Source organism: Amblyomma maculatum, chromosome 5, assembly GCF_055883805.1.
Source record: "Amblyomma maculatum isolate TAMU_Amacu chromosome 5, ASM5588380v1, whole genome shotgun sequence".
Lineage (NCBI taxonomy): Eukaryota > Metazoa > Arthropoda > Arachnida > Ixodida > Ixodidae > Amblyomma > Amblyomma maculatum.
Window position 1 is genome coordinate 129,527,334 of NC_139348.1, and position 15,125 is coordinate 129,542,458.

General features: G+C 39.9%; 1 long non-coding RNA gene across 1 annotated transcript; it reads right to left on the reverse strand.

Moving 5' to 3' along the window:
- Positions 1-10,273: 10,273 nt before the first annotated feature.
- Positions 10,274-15,084, reverse strand: LOC146189528 (uncharacterized). The gene is made up of 4 exons (XR_014707659.1): positions 15,050-15,084; positions 13,951-14,021; positions 13,644-13,841; positions 10,274-11,139 (listed from the first exon to the last, which is right to left on the reverse strand). It is a non-coding gene; the product is annotated as an uncharacterized LOC146189528 (long non-coding RNA).
- Positions 15,085-15,125: the final 41 nt, after the last annotated feature.

The window sequence follows — 15,125 nt, forward strand, 5'->3', positions numbered from 1 at the left end:
TTATAATCTGCACAGCAATATCACATAAACACCTATTTATAATACGCTATATTATCGACATGTTTTCATTGCCTATCTTAAAATTTAGGAGTATTTCTCCTTGTAGCAGCATCCGAGTGCGCCTAAAATTGGAAAACAAGTGCCCTCGGATCACACATATACAACGTATACAAAACAATTTCAAAGACGAATATTGATGAATACACGAAAGAGGTGGAACTAATCGTATGATCTGCTGGTTGCAAGTCGCTGTACGAAATTTGATACTAAAGTTATTGATCGTGTCTGCTAAGCAGGGGCTGGTGAATCAGCAATTGAGTCTTCTTTCACATTAAAAATATCGACTTCATTCTTAAGGTTTAACGATTCACGCGCAACCATGTGAAAGAAATTGTATTATCGGCATATTACAAGTTTGTGCATCATGTGTCTGTATTAAATCAATGTTTAAAAGCTTCGTTACGGTGTTGTTATTTGGGTTCTCAGATATAATTACAATCATTGCCTACAGCGGTAATATATAAAAGCTAATTTTTCATTGAAATGCACTCTAACCTCTGTCTCACTACTATGATGCTTTCTTCTACAGGGCATATGATAAATATTCGTCATGAGTCGCCATACCACTAATAGATGGAGAAAAACAAATCAGCCAATCAGGGTCGCATCATCCTTGGCATGCTTCCTGAGCCAATACTGTCAGAGCGAACGCTCAGCCTAAAACAAATTCACGGTTCACAATTTCTACTTGAGAGAAATTATTTGCTCTGAATTATCTAATGTTCTTGTTGCAGCGAAGTCGCTCATAATGCTTGTGGTGCGTGTTTCTACTTTGCGAAAACTTCGAAAACTTGGCGTCCATTACAATTGCAAAACTTTTAGTCATTTGTCCACAGATTGTGCACTATAGGCGCCTTAGGAGATGACTCTCTTTAAGTTTGACGAGGATAAAAGGAAGTTAAGTAAATCATCTCCTCAAAAATGCCTTTTCTCTCGGCAACTCAGCCTTTAGTTGAAAGTTTCAGTAACCGCCCCGCAACAAGTTCCAATATTGTTACGATGTATTTGACGTCTACTTTTTCTTGATCTTTCCCAGCGGAGAGTACGTCCAAATACACACCGCCTAAGAACTTCAACAATAATATTTTCTAGCAGGCGTGTCCGCTCTAATCAACCTAAACTTTATTTATGGCGTGTATGGTAACTATTTGCTTTAAGAATAAATCCCCCATCTGCTCCTCCCAAAACAACAAAGATACTCACTTGTCACTTCACAAAGAGCGAAGCCCACAATTAGAATGGGTAAGAAAAGTATACTTTTTAGCATCTTTAACCTGAAAAATAATACTTTATTTAGCCAGTGGTTCATTCTTGTTTTTAAGCAAGTGTCGGCAACTTTACAGCAGGAATCGAAATATGGCGGCAAAGATAATTTATTACATCGAGATGGTGCGGAAAGCCATTATTGCGATCATCAATCACAAATAGATTTGAAAATAAAGAAGAACATGTGTTTAACATATACATTGCAAAAACGTTTCACAATGAATTAAAAACGTTGCGGCAATTTTCGCTGAACAGGAAGCATAATTCTTAATAAGACACTGAAAAAAATATAATGGAGGTTAAAGTTCACATTATGAGTAGAGGTAAAACGCTTTAAACCCTGCACTTATATCGCGTGATTTGCTTTTAATTTTTAATTTTTCTATAATTTCGAGTTTGAAATATTATTATCACACAAGTAAAGACACGTAAAGTTTTCTAATTAATTCGCGGGTGGTGTAGGCTGTCATTATAATAAGGAAGGCCTAAATAGAGTCTTTAGTGCAGCCTTTTCAAATGAGTTACAGACAATATGGGCGCCAAAATCCGAAAGGCAGCTTTAAAGTCTCGCAGATTATAATGCCAACTAATCTGCAGAGCTGTGGCAGTCTAGCAGCAAGAGTACTCAAAATGCTGCTCTCAAAATGAACAGATGTTTTATATAACCTATGCCCCTAGTTGCCCCCATTTTCTTCAATACAAGATTCAAAGGGCTTTGTTTCTACGGCAAATTAGCGTTCTTGTGGCAATCTATTCAAGTTTTTGATAGTCTTTTCGAATACCTTACGACGGACATTGAAAAATACGCAAAAGCTACACACTACATATTGTTGATTCCATAAACATGCTTTTTTTATATTTGCCCTATACATAGTCTCTGAAAAATCTGTATGGTGAATCGACATTGCGAATCAGGTTTCCCTCAAACACTACTGCAGTTTCATGATTTGTATTTAGGAGCTAAGGAATTTAGACCGAACCGGAGGGAGATGCAACCTTAGGAACATGTTCTGCACTGCTTATGTATACTCCGTTGTTGCTTAGTTAGGTCACATGCAGAGTCCTGGGGAAATAACATTTGTGCTTTATAACTATTTTCATATTTCAACTACACACACACACGCACACACATACATAAAAAAAATATATATATATAAAATGTCATGCTATAAAAGGTATGGGCGCAGTGGTGCGATGGAAAACCCGCAGAAGCTGACCGCTTCCCCTTAGCCTGGGCTCTAATCGCGCTGGGCAATTTTTTTTTTCCGGCTAGTGTTTCCTGGCTTGAGGTTTCATAGCTATGTTGGTGTAATCTAAGGATGGCGGCAGTAGTAGTGCATCATGAAAATAATCGCATTATGAACCACAACACTACGATAATGGCTTATTGGTAGCAAGCGCACTGCATTTGTCTTGTATTTGGTATTTACTGGGTCCGATTTTCAAAGGTAATGATGACCAAATGTTTTTAATCTGTTCCTTATTTCTCCTGGCATAGTGTCCAACAATATGGTTTGAAATCTTTGGGGAAAGGACACACCGGTTGTTTGGATGAGTCAGTATTTCATTTTGCCCTCAAGTATATTGAATTTCCTCCAAACTGTGAAGCCCACTTGTTTGCATTTGTCTTTAAGAATTCCTTCTCAAAGCATACAGCAAGAAAACCAAATACCAAGTCTACTCTGACCTGTTGAGATTATAAAACCTGTTAGTAACGGACCATTAAAAGCAGAAAATAAGCGTAAATATTACATTCTATAGTCTTAGGGCTTACCAAAAGTAAAGCTGCTTTTCTCCAAAAGACAGGATTAGTCAGTTCCTTTTTGAACTAGTCCCGGTCTACTGGCACTGACTAATTTGACTCCTCTTTCGAAGGCGACTTTTATATAGTTGACAAGTACGTCACTGAACAGATACCACGAGCTGCAAATTCGCAATGTCGCCAGGTGTTCACGATAGCCATTTTATAGCAGCGCGTGATCAATCAGCTGGAAATAATAGCAATTCACTTCTTGATTCTTATCTAGTTGTTAAATTATTTATCGATCTTGGCCAGCTGTCGTCAAGAGCACCATACATAGTGGAAACTGGGAAGTTATTTGATGATTCAGACATCGAAAGCTGAAAGATAAATTAGTTTAATGCAATTGGTGCGCCCGCTATTCAAGCTATTGCTCTTTGTGGTCGTAGTTATCGCTGCATTTGTGAGTGTGTTTGCCTTACATGGAAGACAGGAGGGAGGTTTCAAGATCAATAGGCTGGCAAAGGATTGCATAGGCCACATTTTGGCTAAAACGAAGCTCGTGCTTGAGCGCTTCCTCTTTTTTATAGGGCAGAACTGATTCTTATGGAAGAATGAAACACCTGTTACGAATATAATTACAAGTATTAGATGTTTTCTTCAGTAATCTTTAACAGACGCTATTTTGGCAAAATTCTGCATTCTGTACATACTGTAGGTAGACTGCAGAACGTGGTTATATTTTGAGTTAGTACATTCAACCTGCACTTATTACTTTTCATCTATACTACAACAGTATTTTGTCGTGCGTTCAGCTTATGGCACGCATCAAATTCTATCCTTCCTGAGGTGACAGGTATACAGGGAGGAAGCACATCAGATACTAAAAGGAAAATTACGTACTTTGGCTAGAAACACTTAGCAAGCACCCAACAGACTAATACAGAGCTTATGTCCCAACAACCACTGCCTTCAAAGGTGCTTATACAGTTTAGTTCACGGCGAGAATGTTCATTTTATTCATTTGACACATGAGGAAATATGGATGTTTTAAAAGACCTAATTGAGCTTTTTTAGCATTAGTTGTCTCAGTTCGTACCTTGATTTATATTTATTGAACACGGTCGACAATTGACTAGAGCTTAATAAAGGACGGATGCTTCTCTTCATAAAAGAACTTCAATAAAAGAACTTCAATACTTGGTCATTTACTTTCGTTTGCTGTGGCAATGTGTGGTGCTTAAAACCAATTAGAAGAAATAAGAATGGTAGTCGCTCATGGTGCAAACTTACTGCAACTAAACTATGATATAGTTATGGACGATGAAAGTCAAGCGCTAAGCGGATAACTTTTTAAGATCAAAGCTCTAGTTGGCTAATCAGTGACGTACAGTGGACGCGCCTCAAACAAGCAGCATGAAATCCCCTTCTGACCCTGTGTAGAGGACGAATCAACTGTACGCTTTCAGAGAAGCTAGAAAATTGGCGAGAACGCCTTTAGAAATGGAAGAGGGGCGCAGAATGGGGTGACAAAGGAGGAAGCATGGTAATTAAGTTTCATGGCATTTCATGCGAGCTTATGAATTTGTACGCGTATGCACTCCTAATTGTGTCTTCTGAATTTTTTCACGCCTAAACCAGAAAGGTGTTTGAGAGAAGGCGTACTGTAGGCCAGAAGGATAAAGCAAATATTGCTCCTGCGGTCCCAGAGGCTCCTGACCACTATCGCGTGCGTTTGTATCGCTCCGCGCGGTCACGGCAAAAGTGATCCGAGAGGCGCCTACTTAGCCGTCAATATGCGCTAATGCTTATTAATATCTAAACGGTTAGCACAGCGTTCGGCTCCTCTAGTGCTGATGATCGGAGCAGAGAGATGCGTTTGTTGTGCTCATTGAACTGCTCACGAAGGATGACAGCGTTAAGACCTAGCGTATTAATGGTTTCAGTTTGGGTTAAGGACTTCTTTCAATCACAGAGCGATTTGCCAGACTTTGAATTTCGTTAACTGTATACGACCATTAACAGCAGATTGCAAGGTGCAGCTCTAGGGAAGTGTTTCGCCGCTATAACACAACAAGTGATATGAATGTAGAGAATAGTGACTTAGATTTAGTCGCGCTTTTGAGTAATGGAGGGCATGAAGTGCGTAGGGTCATGTTCAGTGCTGAGACAGGGTTGTCGGCAAGCGGGGACCAGCATGTATGAGCATGTGTGGCCTTGTGTGGACTGCAAACACGACCTTATGGATGGCTTCTGCTGTGCCATAATTTTGTTTACAGGTATAAGAAAAAAAGATCCAGTCTTGTCAATTAGTTAAATGTATATGATAATTTTTAAACTTCACATTCTAATTCATACATTCGGGTCAAGCGTCTGGTTGCACATAAACTCTTGCTAGCAACCATCATAAATGATATCAGCTTTAAGAGTTTTGAAAACATCAATTCTCTCTTCTCTATGGTCTGTCTAATTTTTTTCTGCGTCGCACTACATGACCCCTCCTTTCGATAGAACCTGCGCTCAAGACACGCTCCGGTGACTTCAGTCATGAGCACCTCTTAGCAGTGATCTCCTGTGGTTGCATCACCAGCCTTGTTTATAGTATCCAGCTGCTCCAGACTGCTCACGACCAAGTATATCAATAGATCAAGCACGGATGAGTGTCGTTAGTAGTGTATTGCTTAAAAGTTATTTTCATCAGAAACGCGCTTCTTTTAGCCCGAGATTACAATTTTTTAGCCAAAACACAACGAAACAGGTTTAGACATTCCATAAACAAATATTCTGCTTGATAGTTGCCTTCTACAAGTTCCTGACCTCAACGAGCCATCGAAATCTAACGGGTGGAAAGGCAACCCCCAGTAACCAGTTAACTGTGCATCTTTGACATATTTATCTGATGTGCACTAAAAAGGATGTTATATTAACAAGGCGGCCACTTTGAATCCCTGAAACGCCCATTTTTTTAAATTAACTTGCCAGCTCCAACGAAACCATATGCTGTTAACAGACATGAACATTGCCTTGAGATACAAATAAATAATCATAATTAAGAACGCACAGAGGACGCCATTCATTTCGAAGTGTATTTCCAACCAGCTGCAACACTGTTGCTCAAGGAATGATATGCTGATACGCGTGTAACCAGCAGCATCTGCAGTATTCATACCCAGCGTGATGTATACTAATCCATCGTAATTCGAAAATGTATATAAATTGGCCTACTTGAAGAAAAGACATCCACTGTGTAAAATTGTTTTCATCCGTTTTTTATTAGGTCCGCATTATGAGTGGTGCTGTCTTAGATGGCCATTGCTTGTCATGCGTTTTAGAAACCAGGTGTCTCAGCTTTTTCCTTTTTGTGAAATGAAATCGCGTGCGCAACAGAGTGGTCCGGGATAAACACCATCCCTCATCGATGTGAGAAATATTTTAGGTTGGACATTTGAATATTTTTCTCTTAAAATTAGAGCAGAGGCTTCTCCTGTAAAATGTTCTCGGTGTGTGCTACAGATTCTATGCTTAAAGGCACAGCGCAGTTGAAGAAAGTACTATAGGGTATCAGTCTTTAGGCTCTTCTGTATAACGAACATGTGCCCCTCCGCTGAAGAAAACAACACTAGAAGACAGGTGTCCGGACGGTCTACACGCTGAAGTGCGTTAAATACGTCGAAAAATATACCAAACTCCCAAAAACAGTGTCGAGATCAACAAACCCTACTGCTCAAGGCTGCGTATTCGCCGCGCGTCCTTGGCACGCAATTGAGGCTGCGCAACCAGGCCTGGTATTGTGTTGCCAGATTGCTTTCGCGTGATGCAGAACGCAAATTCGAGCAGGAGAAATACACGAATTCATTGCCTCGGGATATATTCTGATATTACAAAAAAAAAATAAGTAGATACAATCGCCCCGAAGTGAATTTTGATCGCTTGATTGCAATTTTGTTTTTGTCATTGATTGAAGAATAAGCTGCATTTTTAAAATGTAACTGTACGAAACATTTACACATTAACGAAAACGAAGATGACAAATCACACCATTTTAGAGTTTTAAAATCAATCTCAGCTGGGCGTGTTCCTAAAGGCTGATAGTTTTCTAAGTCGTGGCGCCTTTTTATGCCCTTTTAACTGCATAGAATGCTAACGCATGCTTACGTACACGTTTTTAGAGCTTCAGCTTTGAAATACGAATTTCGCTTAAGAGTGCATCAAAAAACTGATACGATTCTAGGTTAAAAAAGGTGGTTTTACCGAAATCATTTCTCAACATTTATTTCTTTCAATGGTCTCATAGTATTTAACAAAGCAAGAAGTGTTCATTGATGCGTCAGCTTTTCACTCGTTTGGTGTTTAGCACATTGGTTTCATTCCGTTTCCAAATACTTTATTTTTACAAGAAACTTCAGAAATTCTGGGAGAAAAATGACCAAATCTTTCTTCAGTGAAGGCCAGTAACTTAATATACTGTAAACGCGATGATGGCTGCCCCGAAATTGTTGTTATCGAAATTCCCTGACACTAATTGCTGCCTTCGTTGTCAGGCCCAGCAAGCTTTCGCGTTTGTTTTGATGCTGCAGATTTCAATTGTTACATCACTAGCCAAACTGCACCCACTAAATGGGAAGGGACTGACAATATAACGGTACTTATCTGCGGCATGCAGCAAAGACGGGCAAACGCTCTACTTTACTCGCCACCATACATTTATGCCGCCCCTGGTACATATACCAAGATTTCCGTAGAGAAAACGGCTTTACTAAAACGCATTTCGTTTGTATAGTATTAATATAATAATTTTACTACATTGTTTCTATACTTCACATTGTAATGCAAATTTTATAATTATATTACGAGTCCAGCACTGCTTGGTTTCATAAATACGCTAAAATACATTTTTGCTTTCTTAGTATTCTTCTAGAATACAAAAACCTATTTTATTCAGTTCCCCTTGATATGTTTGGATAAAAACTGTTCCTCCATTAAACTGGCAATGTATCGTCAAGGAATTAAAAGTGTACTCATGACCTCTCTTTCATGCAGCATGTTATATATGCATGATGTGTTAATAGTATGATATTCTGTAATATTCGAATACACTAAAATTGCAGCAGTAATTAGACGGATTATTCGAAATAGAAATATATAGGAAAAATGCACAAGAAATATGATTATCCATGCTCTAAGAAAATAAAAATACATCAACCGTATTCCGAGCTGGCTAACAAGAAAAAAAGGTCTGAGCTATTAACTTTTTTCTTCGTTTTCATGCCCCTTGATTTCGAAATAATAGCGAAGTCGACATTCCATGCATTTTAAGGCTAAAGGTGTCTAGCCCCATTTTGCAATCTTCATCGGGCAGTTCTTGGAACTTAAGGGGCTCCGGCCGGTGCTTCAAAAAGACTAGGGGTGCTTTTTGTTCGTAAGGTATTCCACGTTGGCACGGGAAAGCACCTAACATGACCGTAGGTGGCCTGGCGTAAACGTAGGGATATACTGTTGGAAATTTGTGAAGAGGGCGGACGACTTCGTGATAATGCGGTGCTTTGCCACCGGAGTTTTTGTCATATTCGACGCTGAGTGCAAGCACTCACTGCAGCTTTCAAGAACAGTTCGAAACCGGTCTTGTCGCCTCCCGTGAGTCGCTGGGTAACGTACGTGAGCAGATCTCAGAACTCTGGCAGCACAGATTACAACTACAAAGGCTTCTTCAGCAAATCTCTTCTTGCTGTCTGTGACTGCCATTAAAGGTAAGACTGTCGTCATCATCAGCCGGACTATACCCACTGCAGGGCGAAGGCCTCTCCCATATTCCTCCAATTAGCCCGGTCGTGCGTTAGCTGCATCAACTTGACCCCTTTAAAGTTCTTAACCTCGTCCACCCATCTGACTTTCTGCTGCCCCTGCTACGCTTTCTTTTGTATTCTATGACAATTTTGGCAGCATCAGCTAATTAAGACTGGTTTAATAACCTGAGGAACCACCGCAGGCTTTCTTGGTTGCAAACCATCAAATAGTGTGAATATAAGGCACTTGGTCGATTTTGATACTGTGCAAAGGGCAACAGTTCTTGCAAGCTTTTGAACTTCACTTCATGCTCAAAATTAAAGAACACTACACAAGCACAACAACACAATATTATTGTAAAATCCACTTACCGGTTGAAACTAAATCCAGTTATCACAGACGCATCCACTGCTACGCTGTGTGCGCTATATACATTTTTTTGTGCAGGTTCTTGTATGTCGAAATGGGACACAGTGGAAGCGAGTCAGACGGAGGAATTTTTTCCGCGTCTACATTAAAGAGCAAAGTTTCTCGGGGCGAGTGGGGCTTCCCAGCTTCAACACCTATTGGAACCGAGGGCCCACTGCCTTACTTCTTTGTTGGGGACGAGGCATTCCCATTGAAAGAATTTATGATTAGGCCATATCCAAGACGAGGTAGATGACTTCCATATTTGACTTCACTCTTTGTTCCTGCCAGTGATACAGCACTTTTTCTATCATTGTTATCTGCATGTGCATAATCCTAATCCTAATATTTTTTGTTGCTTCTTCAGGCATTGCCTTTCTGGTGTGAACGTTTGTCGTATGTTACAACTACAAGAAAGCAGAACAGCGGCAGTGTAAAGCATAAAAACAATTGTGCAATGCCGCAAATCTATCTTTGCACCATATTTTCTTCACCTACTTAGACGGTGTTTGGTTTGGTGATATCGGCAAATAAACAAGCTATTATAAAGCGGATAGAAATTGCACTACTGAAATTCCTTTCACATGCATGTAGTAGCACGAGTACCAACGCACTTGTAGTTTTAATTTTTATACATTGAGCAATGGTGAGCCTGAGACAGTACTCTGCTTTGTGCTTGAAACTTTCTTGCTTCACCAGAGGCTCAGTGCCATGCTTTCAGAGAAGTTTAGTAGGATGCTAGGTATTATAGTGGACTGCATGCAAACAAGAATTGCGCAATCTTTTTCTGATTTATATGTCAAGTTCTTGTCTTCAGCCTTGCAGGAAACTGCATCCCAGTCTGGCTCATCTGGACATGAGAGGCGTGAATTTAATCATCGGCTTAGCCGGGCACGCCGCATCATAGAAAACGCACTTGGAATCCTGGCACAGCGGTGGAGGATCCTGCGCCGACCCTTTAAGACTAAGACTATTAAAATCAACCGGTACGTTGGTGCTTGCATTGTGCTGCACAACTACCTACTTAAAGAGTCCGCAGAATCCTCCTTCATTTACTGTTCGCCAGGCTCTGTCGACGCTGAAGACATGGAAGGGCGTCTCTTGCCTGGGAGCTGCAGAGATGATGCCGCCAGCTCCGTGTTTTCTACACAGCGACTCACAGGCTTTAATGCCACGCGGTATGTGGTTTGTAATTCCTCAACTATTTGTACTGATCTGTGCAATGTATACACCACCGAAACAGGAACATACTTGCCTGTACTCTACATGGAGTAAATGGCGTGGATAATCACAATTATAAATCTACTAAAACTTAATTGGTCCTAATGTTTTTCAAAAAATGGAAAAGGAAAAAAGTAAGAACACAGTACACTGAGAGGTTGAGGAGAACCCGTTTCAGAAACCTTCTCTGTAATGGTGTAATGGTGTATAGTCCTCTGCAATCGTGTACAGTCCAAGAATATTAACACTTTGGGTTTATGTGACATGCAGTCAGGTGGCTTATGTTGTTAATGGAATAAAACTTGATAGTGCAATTGCTTTACAGGTATGCAAAGAAAGTGTGTGACCATCTTACGCACTACTTCGTTACAGCTGGTGAGGTGCCAAGGCAGCAAGCAATGATCACTGGCAATCGAGAGTAGAAAAAGGTGGGTTCATCACTGGTGAAGTTTATTTTATACCAAGAGGACTTGCAAGATATGTTCTCTTGCATGTTCAGCAACGTAAATCATGAAGTCTTTTCAACAATACTTACACAAGCGCAGTGAAAGCATGTATAAGTAACAGGCTAGTAACATAAACGATGACAGGTCAGGGATTGCACAGAAGTTTGTATAAGTAGAATTTCCTCAAGGATAGGCGACGTGCAACCGAAATACCTAAGAAAGTAAAAAAATGAACAGCCATTGCCATAAGTCAGTGGTAGAGAACAGGACGTGAGATTTGGAAGTTGTGTGTTCAGATCCCATGAGCTGCATATAGATTTTTCTTTTACTTTAAAAACAATGACCAGTACGATTCCATTATTATTTCACTTATCGAAAATAAATATCCCTTAAGGTTTCCTTGCTGTCAAGTAGCTGCTGGCTTCCTTCATGTCTCATAATGAGCCACCCGTTTCCCCTATATTTGTTTGCTGTTTGAATATTTGAAAGTATTGCACAATGTCATCAAGTATAAAGATGAAATAGGAACAATGTCTACCAAAAAAAAAGATGCTTTAACGTGAACAGGATATGCAGTATTAAATACCAGGTTAAATGGAATGAATAATCTATTATTGATTCAGTAATAACGCAAGTTGTGAGAAGAGAAGAAAATTTACACTCTATAGCAGTCATAAGCGATCAGAAATGCAATGAGATATTAAGTTAATATAAAGGTAGCAGCACAGGTACTGACGATGTCATAGATTGCACAAAATTTGCATAAGTAATAAGCCATTTGGACAATCTACCACTTGCATATATCAATGTATCACATATTCTCTTCAAATATAAAAATGGAATAGGAACAATGCCTACTAGAAAAAAAGATGCCTTAAAAGTGAACAGGACATGCAGTATTAAATACCATGTTTTAAATGCAGTGGATAAGCTATTATTGATGAAATAGTAACACAAGTTATGACTAAAGGTAATTTGCACTTCATAGCAATTATAAGTAATTACAAATGCAATGAGATACTCTGTTAATAAGGAGGTAGTAACACAGGTACTGACGATGTCATAGATTGCAGAAAACTTGCATAAGTAATAAGCCATTTGTACACTATATCACTTGCATATTTCAATGTATCACATAATCTATTCAAATATAAAAATGGAATAAGAACAATATCCACCAGAAAAAAAGAGATGCCTTAACGTGAACAGGATATGCAGTATTAAATACCAGGTTAAATGGAATGAATAATCTATTATTGATTCAGTAATAACGCAAGTTGTGAGAAGAGAAGAAAATTTACACTCTATAGCAGTCATAAGCGATCAGAAATGCAATGAGATATTAAGTTAATATAGAGGTAGCAGCACAGGTACTGACGATGTCATAGATTGCACAAAATGTGCATAAGTAATAAGCCATTTGTACACTATACCACTTGCACATTTCAAAGTATCACATAATCTCTTCAAATATAAAAATGGAATAGGAACAATGTCTACAAGAAAAAAAGATGGCTTAAACGTGAACAGGACATGCAGTATTAAATACCATGTTATAAATGCAGTGGATAAGCTATTATTCATGAAATAGTAACACAAGTTATGACTGAAGGTAATTTGCACTTCATAGCAATTATAAGTAATTACAAATGCAATGAGATACTCTGTTAATAAAGAGGCAGTAACACAAGTACTGATGATCAGTCGTAGATTGCACACAGTTTGTATAAGTAAAAAGCTATTTGTACTCTATATCACTTGCATATTTCGGGTAGAACGAGAGGAAGAAGATGGTTTACACGGTATGAAGGAGCCCTGAACAAGGGTAAATGGGTACGCCTCAGTTCGCAGGTCGAACCAACTTTCCGACAAGTGGACATGTCTTCGTCAGGGCTCAGGCGAAGACAAGTCCACTTGTCTAAACGTTGGCTCGACCTGCGAATTGAGGCGTACCCCATTTACCCTTGTTCAGTGCTCCTTCATATTGCCTATTTGAAAGTATTGAATGATCTCCTTGAGTATAAAAATTGAATAGGAATAGGTCTTAAATATTCTTATCACATGCTACAAACAGTAGAAAACACAATCTGGGACCAGCTTAGGCACTGCTTTCAATGCAAAAGCAGTCTAAAATGGTTGCAATTCCTGCTTCGTTTGGTCATCCTCACCAGCAGACAGGACCGACCAACTAAGTGGGGCATTGTGCATGATTTAAACTGGTTTTTTCTTGAGAGCGGTACGTAACATGACCCCTGGATTAGACAGCCTATTCAAAAATAAGGGTCTCGGGCTGCTACTTCAGCCTCATATAGTGTGGTTTCAATCTGGTGCATGAGATCTTGGCCTGTGTGCACAGGCAAATTGCGCAATCGGGCTTCAAGGCGCAAGCAAAAAAATGAAATAGAATCTTTTTTTTTTTCATCCGTTGCTCTCTGATTTGCGCAAGGTGGTTCATGCATGCCTCAACAATCACTTCCTGGCTGCTGCCCTCTCCTGCATTTCTGCAGACCAGGCACTTCACATTAGTGCACACTGTTAGGCAGTTGGTTAAACACTCAAGGTAAATTTAGCACAAAGCTGACCAAGCAAGAAAGGCTGCACAGACAAAGTACAGGCATATAAGTGGTAAAACCAACTCGCTTTTACCCTTACTCTATATTTTGACATTACAGTTGTTCGAAAATGTGATGCAACGACCAAAGATTGGAAATACTCACTTAAACTTCTTCCTCTTTTTTTTGTGACAACCGTGCCTTGTAATGAATTGCAGAGTTTGCAGCATCAAATAAAAGGATTCATCTTCTACCATCTGTTCAGCTAATTTTACTGGGAAGCCACACACATACAGTTTTGCAGGTGGTGCTTCAGGTGCTGGCGCCGGTGGTGCTGCCATTTCAGTCTCTTCTGGCATGTATCTGCAAGTCCATTACAACAAGGACACTTACGCTACATGCAACATATATGAAAAATGAACTTAGCTTTGAAATGGTAGTAATATGCCAGAATATTTAAACTTTTCCTTACTCTTGCCGCAGGCCTCTCCCCCTGCATCGGAGTGCGACGAAGCCTAACTAAATGCCTGCAGTGCCATGGAACTGCAATCCCAAAACGAAAACTGCGTCAACCCTAACTCTTCCTGTGTTTTTCTCATGCGGTGCACCTCATAATAATGTATGGTGACAGTAACTGTGTTCAGAGAACAAACGTCTGAAAAACTTCAAACTCACTACAATGTTCACTGCATTTCGTAGCGGCTCATTGTTGTTATTAAGGTGGAGATTGAGCGGTTCTTCATTCTATTTGTTCATCTCTTTCGGCCGGCATTGTGCTTCATGATATAGTATACCCTCTTCATTTACCATGTTTGTTGTAAATGTTTTTACTGCAACACCTCAAAGATCGTTGCTGTCGAGACAGCTATTCACTGTTGCATACTCTACATTTTCATATTCTTAACTATTTTGCTTTGTTTGTCGCATGTTCATAAGGCATATGTATTCCTCTAATTGTACCTCTCCAATATGCCCTTGATGTGTAACAGGTACTTTATATGTAAAAAGAGTGCATGTATGAAGCTGGTGACAGGCTGTAATATCTGCTTTGTTTTGTCTGCGGTGGGAGGCGGAGTGGGGTGGGGGATGGTGTTGCCTGTGTGTACTGACAGCATTTTATTGTGATGGTATTCATAGTGGTGACATCCTCCTTCTATGACTAGAGACAGACTCAGTGGTTGGCGAATTCAATAGCTTCCTCTTGTGCCATCTTGCTTGAGCAAGTGTGTATGGTGCCTTGTATAGTATTTGTTTGTGGCCGCTATACTCGTAGTTTTAGATCTGTCTGGGCAGCTTTTAGCTTCTGTGTAAATGACATTTGGATTTTTGTCACAGTCTAATTTCTGTGCCTTCCTTAACCCAGGCTTGCCTCTTTCCCGCATTCTGTTCAGAGTTCATGTTTCTTGGTGTTGGTGCTGCCTGATTTTTCCACTGAGGTCATAGGACCTGGGCCAATTATAGTGGTATGGGGGTGTTCAATGGCCGATAGCAGTTTGGGAAGAGCTCTGCCAGTGCACGAGTTTCCTAGCCTGACTCGGTTGCATGAGGTTGTACCTTAAATATTCACTCACTTTTCACCGCCCTCTTCAACTCTATAGGTGACGCTGAAAACAAGATAAAAGCACATGTATTACATGCACCTGCCTA